The sequence below is a fragment of the Geospiza fortis genome, unplaced genomic scaffold (genome assembly GCF_000277835.1).
Source record: "Geospiza fortis unplaced genomic scaffold, GeoFor_1.0 scaffold391, whole genome shotgun sequence".
NCBI lineage: Eukaryota > Metazoa > Chordata > Aves > Passeriformes > Thraupidae > Geospiza > Geospiza fortis.
Genome location: NW_005054472.1, coordinates 673,980 through 680,445, shown reverse-complemented (window position 1 = coordinate 680,445; position 6,466 = coordinate 673,980).

Below are 6,466 nucleotides of genomic sequence, written 5' to 3'. Positions count from 1 at the left end.
TGCCTCATTCTCTCTCTTCTGCTTGATAACACAGAAATCAGCAAAATCCCCTCCCCACGGTGAGGATTGCCCAGGGGAACACTCAGGAGGGCTGGACATGGTGCTTCTCCTCCTTCTAGCAGCTCTGCTGCCAGGTAAGAGTCAGCAAGGCACGAGTGGCAGCCCCTGACAGGAACAGGTCAAGCTGGACCTGGGGACCAGGCTGGATCCTCCCCTGGACACCCAACACCTCCACCTGGGTTGGAATCCTGGATGCTCAGAATTTTAAATTTAATTTTTTAAAATTATTATTATTATGCTGAAAGGCACAGACTCACCAGAGAACACCACAATTGACCTGAGGCTGTGGAGAAGGTTTCCAAAATTTATTAATAGCACTGGGATTATGGATGTGGAGTTGGTTAGAAGTGTGTAATGTCACAGGGTGGAAAACTTTAAAGTTTGGGGTTTTAGAATATAGAAATAAATATGAAGCAAGATGGAGGTTTTAGGGTAAAATCAAGTTGTTCTTCTTTACCTTATTCTTCCTTCTTCTTCACCTTCTTCTTCCTTCTTCTTCATAAGTTTGAGGGATGTTTTGTAATTGGGCAGAAAATTCTGCATTGAGGGCTTTGAGAGATCAGTTATTGAGTTAAAAGAGAAAATAATCTAAGTGGCATTTCTTAATTAGATCGTTTAGGCTTAAAAGACCTTGTACCAAGAGATTGTTGGCCATTTTGTGCCTTACTGATGAAAAGCTGCAGAACTCACAGTAGTGAGACTGTGACACCAGGGGCACTCAGGGAGAGGAAACACCACGTCCAAAATAGATTTTTTGTGATACCAGGGGCACTTAGGGAGAGGAAATACCACATCCAGAGTAGATTTCCTGATCCCTGAGTGCCCTGCTGGCCCTCAGAACCCCAGCCCTGCCTGGAAGAAGCCGTGCTGGGCTCTGCTGGCTGGCTGGCAGTAACCCAACCCTCGTCTGTCTGTCTGTCTGTCTGTCCCCCAGGGCCCGTGGCCAGCAGCCTGCACAGCTCCAGGGTTTTGGCAGGAAGCCTTGGAGGCTCCATCACCCACCAGTGCTTCTACACTCCCACGCCAGCCAACCAACACCAGCGGAAATATTGGTGTAAAATATCAGCCAACGGGCCCTGCTCCACCATCATCTCCAGCAGCTTCACCTCCAGCCACTACCAGGGCAGGGTGGCCCTGAGGGATGTCCCCCAGAATGGCACCTTCACAGTGACAATGACAGGGCTGAGGAGCAGCGACTCGGGCACCTACAGGTGTGGCATTGGCAGCACAAACCGAGGGCTCTACACCAGCCTCACCCTGGCTGTTTGGGCAGGTAGGGTTTTGTCTGGGCTCCTGGGAGAGCTTTGGGGTCAGGTGCTTCAGCTTTTTGCTGTTAGCCAGTCTTGTATTTGTGGGGTGCCCGGACAAAGGAATGATGAATCTGACTCCATGTTCTCAGAAGGATGATTTATTATTTTATGGTCTAAATTGTGGTGGTGTTCGCAGTGGTCCTAGGACGAGGGAAGAGATGAGAATCTTGACTCCATGTTTCAGAAGGCTGATTTATTATTTTATGATGTATGTTATATGAAAATTATATATTAAAATTACACTAAAGAAAGAGAAAGGATTTCATCAGAAGGCTAGCAAAAGAAAAGAAATTGAATGATATTAAATCTTGTGACTGACCAGAGAGTCCAAGACAGCTGGACTGTGATTGACCATGAATTAGTAACAACCACATGAGACCAATTAAAGATGCACCTGTTGCATTCCACAGCAGCAGATAATTATTGTTCACATTTCATTTCTGAGGCCTCTCGGCTTCTCAAGAGAAAAATCTTAGCAAAAGTATTTTTCACAAAATAGGTCCGTGACACTATATTATATTAAAGAATAATAAACTAAACTATACTAAAGAATACAGAAAGGATACAGACAGAAGGCTAAAAAGATAGCAATGAAAAACTCAGGACTCTTTCCAGAGTCCAACACAGCTTGGCTGCTGATTGGCCAATAAATCAAAATAATTCACGGCAGAAACCCAATGAAACAATCACCTGTTGGTAAACAATCTCCAAACACATTCCAAAGCAGCAAAACACGGGAGAAGCAAATGAGATAATTATTGTTTTCCTTTTCTCTGAGGCTTCTCAGCTTCCCAGGAGAGAAATCCTGGCAAAGGGATTTTTCCACAAAATATGACGGTGACAAGCCAGATAATAGAGTTTTATAATATATTTTTATATAAAGTTATTCTATAACTTTTATAATTTTGGGGTGTAAAAGCACCCAGATTTAGTCAAATCAGCTGTTCAGAAATGTGAAAGGATTCTCCTTCTGCTGCCTGTTGGAAACACAGGTTTGGAGGCTCTGGGGAAGGGGCACAGGGGAAGTGTCTGAGTGAATGGCTTTTGGGGAGGTAAAGGAAATAACTGCTGGACCTGCAGGGTGTGAACTGTGTGTGGATATTTTTTGAGATATTTTAAGCTAAAGAGATGAATGTTTGTTATCCTAGAGCAGAGCTCAGCAGCATGGCCTGAGATAAGTGGTAGAGCCAAAAGGATGGGGCAGGTTTGGGGAGCTCTGTGTGCTGACAGTCCCTGTCCTGCTCTCTCCCTACAGATGCCACGGTGCCAAAGCCAACCCAGCTCATCCAGGGGCAGCTCCACGGCTCTGTCACAGTCCTGTGCCCCTCTGGGGACACCCAGAGTGACCAGAAGAGGTTCTGGTGCAAAGTGGGCAGAAGCAGCTGCACTCCCATCGCCAGCTCCGACGGCTTTGTGGGCAGGAGGTACCAAGGACGCATCGTTATCACCCCCCAGGAGAGCTCTGGAGCTTTCAAAGTCCTGATCAATGACTTAAAGGAGGAGGATTCGGGGCTGTATCTGTGTGGGACAAAAGGATTGAAGGGTCAGGACAGCCCACAGGAGGTGCTTCTGCAGGTGGCCACAGGTAGGACAGGGCATGGAGGGCTCAGTGCTGGGTGAGGGGCGTGAAATTCTAACTCTGTGCCCTCCCTGCAGCCTCCACCCTTCCCAGGAGACCCAAATTCCTCAGTGGCACAGATGGGGGCTCGCTGTCGCTATGTCCAAATCACCAACAGGACAGGACTGCTGGGAACGTGCCTTGAGCTGTTTTATTTTCCAGTATCAGTCTCATTCCATGGTTATGGCAATGGGAAGATGCCACCAGCTCACATCCCAGGCAGCAGACAAAGAACTCAATGTTACAACTTACTTTAAAAGTTTTTTGACCAATCACACAAAGCAAAAGCATATTGACAGTATTTATATGTGTATAGTATATATTCTATATTGACAGTAGTTCTATCCAACCGCTATAAGCACACGTACCTTTGGTTAAAACAATGTTTGCTTATTTTGAATACAATACCTGCTTGTCAGCCTTAAAACACAATGCACAGAGCTCCATTATTAAGCTTAGAGCTCCCTAGATATTATATTATATATTATGGTATATCTCACTAGATAGACTTTTCTGCAGCTTAGGGAGTTATTCTAGCCAAGCATTAATACACAGATCATTGTTCTATTTGTCCTTAATTTTCTACTTTTTTTTTTTAATTTTTCTGCTGACCAATCTCATGGCTGCTGCTTAGCTCCAGTCACAGCTCTGCTGTCTCTGAGGCCTTTTGCAGCTTTCCCAAAACCCTCTGATTTTATGGATTCCCACACATGGGGGGCTCAGTGCTGGGTGAAGGATGTGAAATTCTAACTCTGTGCCCTCTCCTGCAGCCTCCACCCTTCCCAGGAGACCCAAATTCCTCAGCGGCACAGTCGGGGGCTCAGTGTCCTTCCGGTGCCACCACGACCCCCAGGGGACCTACGAGAGGAAATACCTGTGCAGGTGGAGGGCAGGGAGCTGCCAGGTGCTGCTGGACACCGAGGGGTTCGTGCTGGAGTCCCACCGAGGGCGGGCACAGATGTCCAGCAGCTCCACGGTGCTGCTGGGACAGCTGAGGGAGGAGGATGCAGGCTGGTACTGGTGTGGGGCCAGGAGTGGGCACACTGAGCTCACAGCCCCCCTGAAGCTGCTCATCCACAAGGGTAGGTGGCATGGTGGGTGGCATGGCCTGGGTGGTCCCCTGTGGTATTCATATTTTCTGGAAAAACCCCTTCGCCCAGGATTTTACTCCTGGGAAGCTGAGAAGCTTCAGAGAAAAGGGAAACAATAATTATCTGATTTGCTTCTCCTGTGTTTTGCTGCTTTGGAATGTGTTTGGAGATTGTTTCATTTTCATTGCATCAGTTTCATGTGAATTGTTTTGACTCATTGGCCAATCAGGGCCAAGCTATGTTGGGACTCTTTCCAGAGTCAGGAGTTTTCATTATTATCTTTTTAGCCTTCTGTAAGTATCCTTTCTGTATTCTTTAGTATAGTTTAATTTAGTATTCTTTAATATAATATCATAAAATAATAAATTAGTCTTCTAAGAACATGTAGTCAGATTCATCATTCCTCCCTGCCACGAGGCACCCCATAAATACAACAGTCCCCAAACCATTCTACATTTTCCTTTCATTATTAGCAAGCAGCTGAGGTGATGGTGAAGGTTTTCAGGGGTGGGAGAGCTGAGCTTTCCAAAGAAACGGAATAGGTTTGGGTGGTGTTATTGATTAGTGATGATGCAAACCCCTGGGATTTGACATCCTGGTCCTGGCAAGTGCAGCACAGGGAGGTGTTTGGCTCTGAAGAGGAGCTGAAGGTTATTTTGCAGTTTGAGAAACTGCAGAGGGTAAATAGACAGATCCATGGAACTGCTCCTCTGGCAAAGGCACAATGAGGGGGGTTAAGGCAGGAATGTTTGCCAGGTATCCAGGTGTTCATCAGTGCTTTTACAGCACTCCCAGGAATACCTGAGTCTGGTGGTTTTTCACAAGAGATGACGGGTGAAATGTGTAAATCTGTGGTAAAACTAACAAACATATTGCCCCTGCCAAAGGCTGCGTACTAAAGCCTCCAAATAAAAAACAAAATACTATTAATTAATTAATTAATAATGATTAATAATTAATTAATTAATAATGACAAACAAAGAAAATATAATAAATTATAAATAAATGATAAATAAACATTAAAATAATGAATAAATAATAAGTCAATAATAAAGCCTTTCTCTGTAGAAACCTGCTCCTCATGGGACCCAGGAACAGCCACTCCTGAGAGAGCCACAGCACCACGTCTTGCTGCCCACAGCACAGCCAGGCACAGCAGCAGGGCACGCGGGATGGGCACTGTCCCCAAGGACACCTCCATGGGCCCTGTCACCTATGGCACCACCATGGGCACTGTCTCCAAGGACACCAAGATGGGCACTGTCCCTCACAGCACCACCATGGCCACTGTCCCCAAGGACACCAGGATGGGCACTGTCACCCAGGGCACCACGATGGGCACTGTCACCCGTGGCACCATCTCCCTGCTGCCCACTGCCACGCCTGGCGCCTCTGCAGCCTCCCCAGGTGACACCTTTCAGGAGAGGTGAGTCCACAGCCACATCCCTGGTGTTTTCCAGCCTGTCTGCCCCATCCCAGGGCCCTGTGGAAGTTGTGCACAGCTGAAAGTACCTCCAGGGACACCAGAAGGGAGAGAAGGCAGCGAGGTTATTGTATTTGTGGGGTGCCCCAATGAAGGAAGGAATGATGAATCTGACTCCATGTTCTCAGAAGGCTAATTTATTTTATGATACTCTATTATATTAAAGAATGCTATGCTCAACTACACTAAAGAATACAGAAAGGATAATTACAGAAGGTTAAAAAGATAATAATGAAAACTCGTGACTCTAGAAAGAGTCTTGACACAGCTTGGCCCCGATTGGCCAATGAGTCAAAACAATTCACACCAAAATCCAATGAAACAATCACCTGTGGGTAAACAATCTCCAAACACATTCCACATGAGCAAAACACAGGAGAAGCAAATGAGATAGGAATTGTTTCCCTTTTCTCTGAGGCTTCTCAGCTTCCCAGGAGAAAAATCCTGAGCGAAGGGATTTTTCCAGGGAATGTGAATGCCACACGAGGCCACCTCATGTCCGTGCACACTTTGAAGTTGTCTCTGACCCTGCTGGTGCTGGCTGCTGCCCTGGAGCAGATGCCAGAGTCAACAGCCGTGCTCCTGCCTGCTTCCCTGTGCCCAGGACTCTGCCAGGACCTTGGGGACATTGCTGGGCTTTGAGCAATAGCCCTGGTGAATGTGGGGCTGCTGCTCAGCCCAGGGCAGCCCTCCTGAGCCCTGCAGCAGCCAGGAGTGTGGTAGGAACAGGGTGACTCTTAGGGAATAATGTGTAATGACTTTATGATTTCAGAAGGTTGAAGAAATGCTTTTTTAAGCTATACTAAGAGCTTAATAAACATATATAATATTATAAATAATATTATATTAATAGTAAATATTATATTATCATAAGCATGTCTTAGATTACATTACATTATATAAT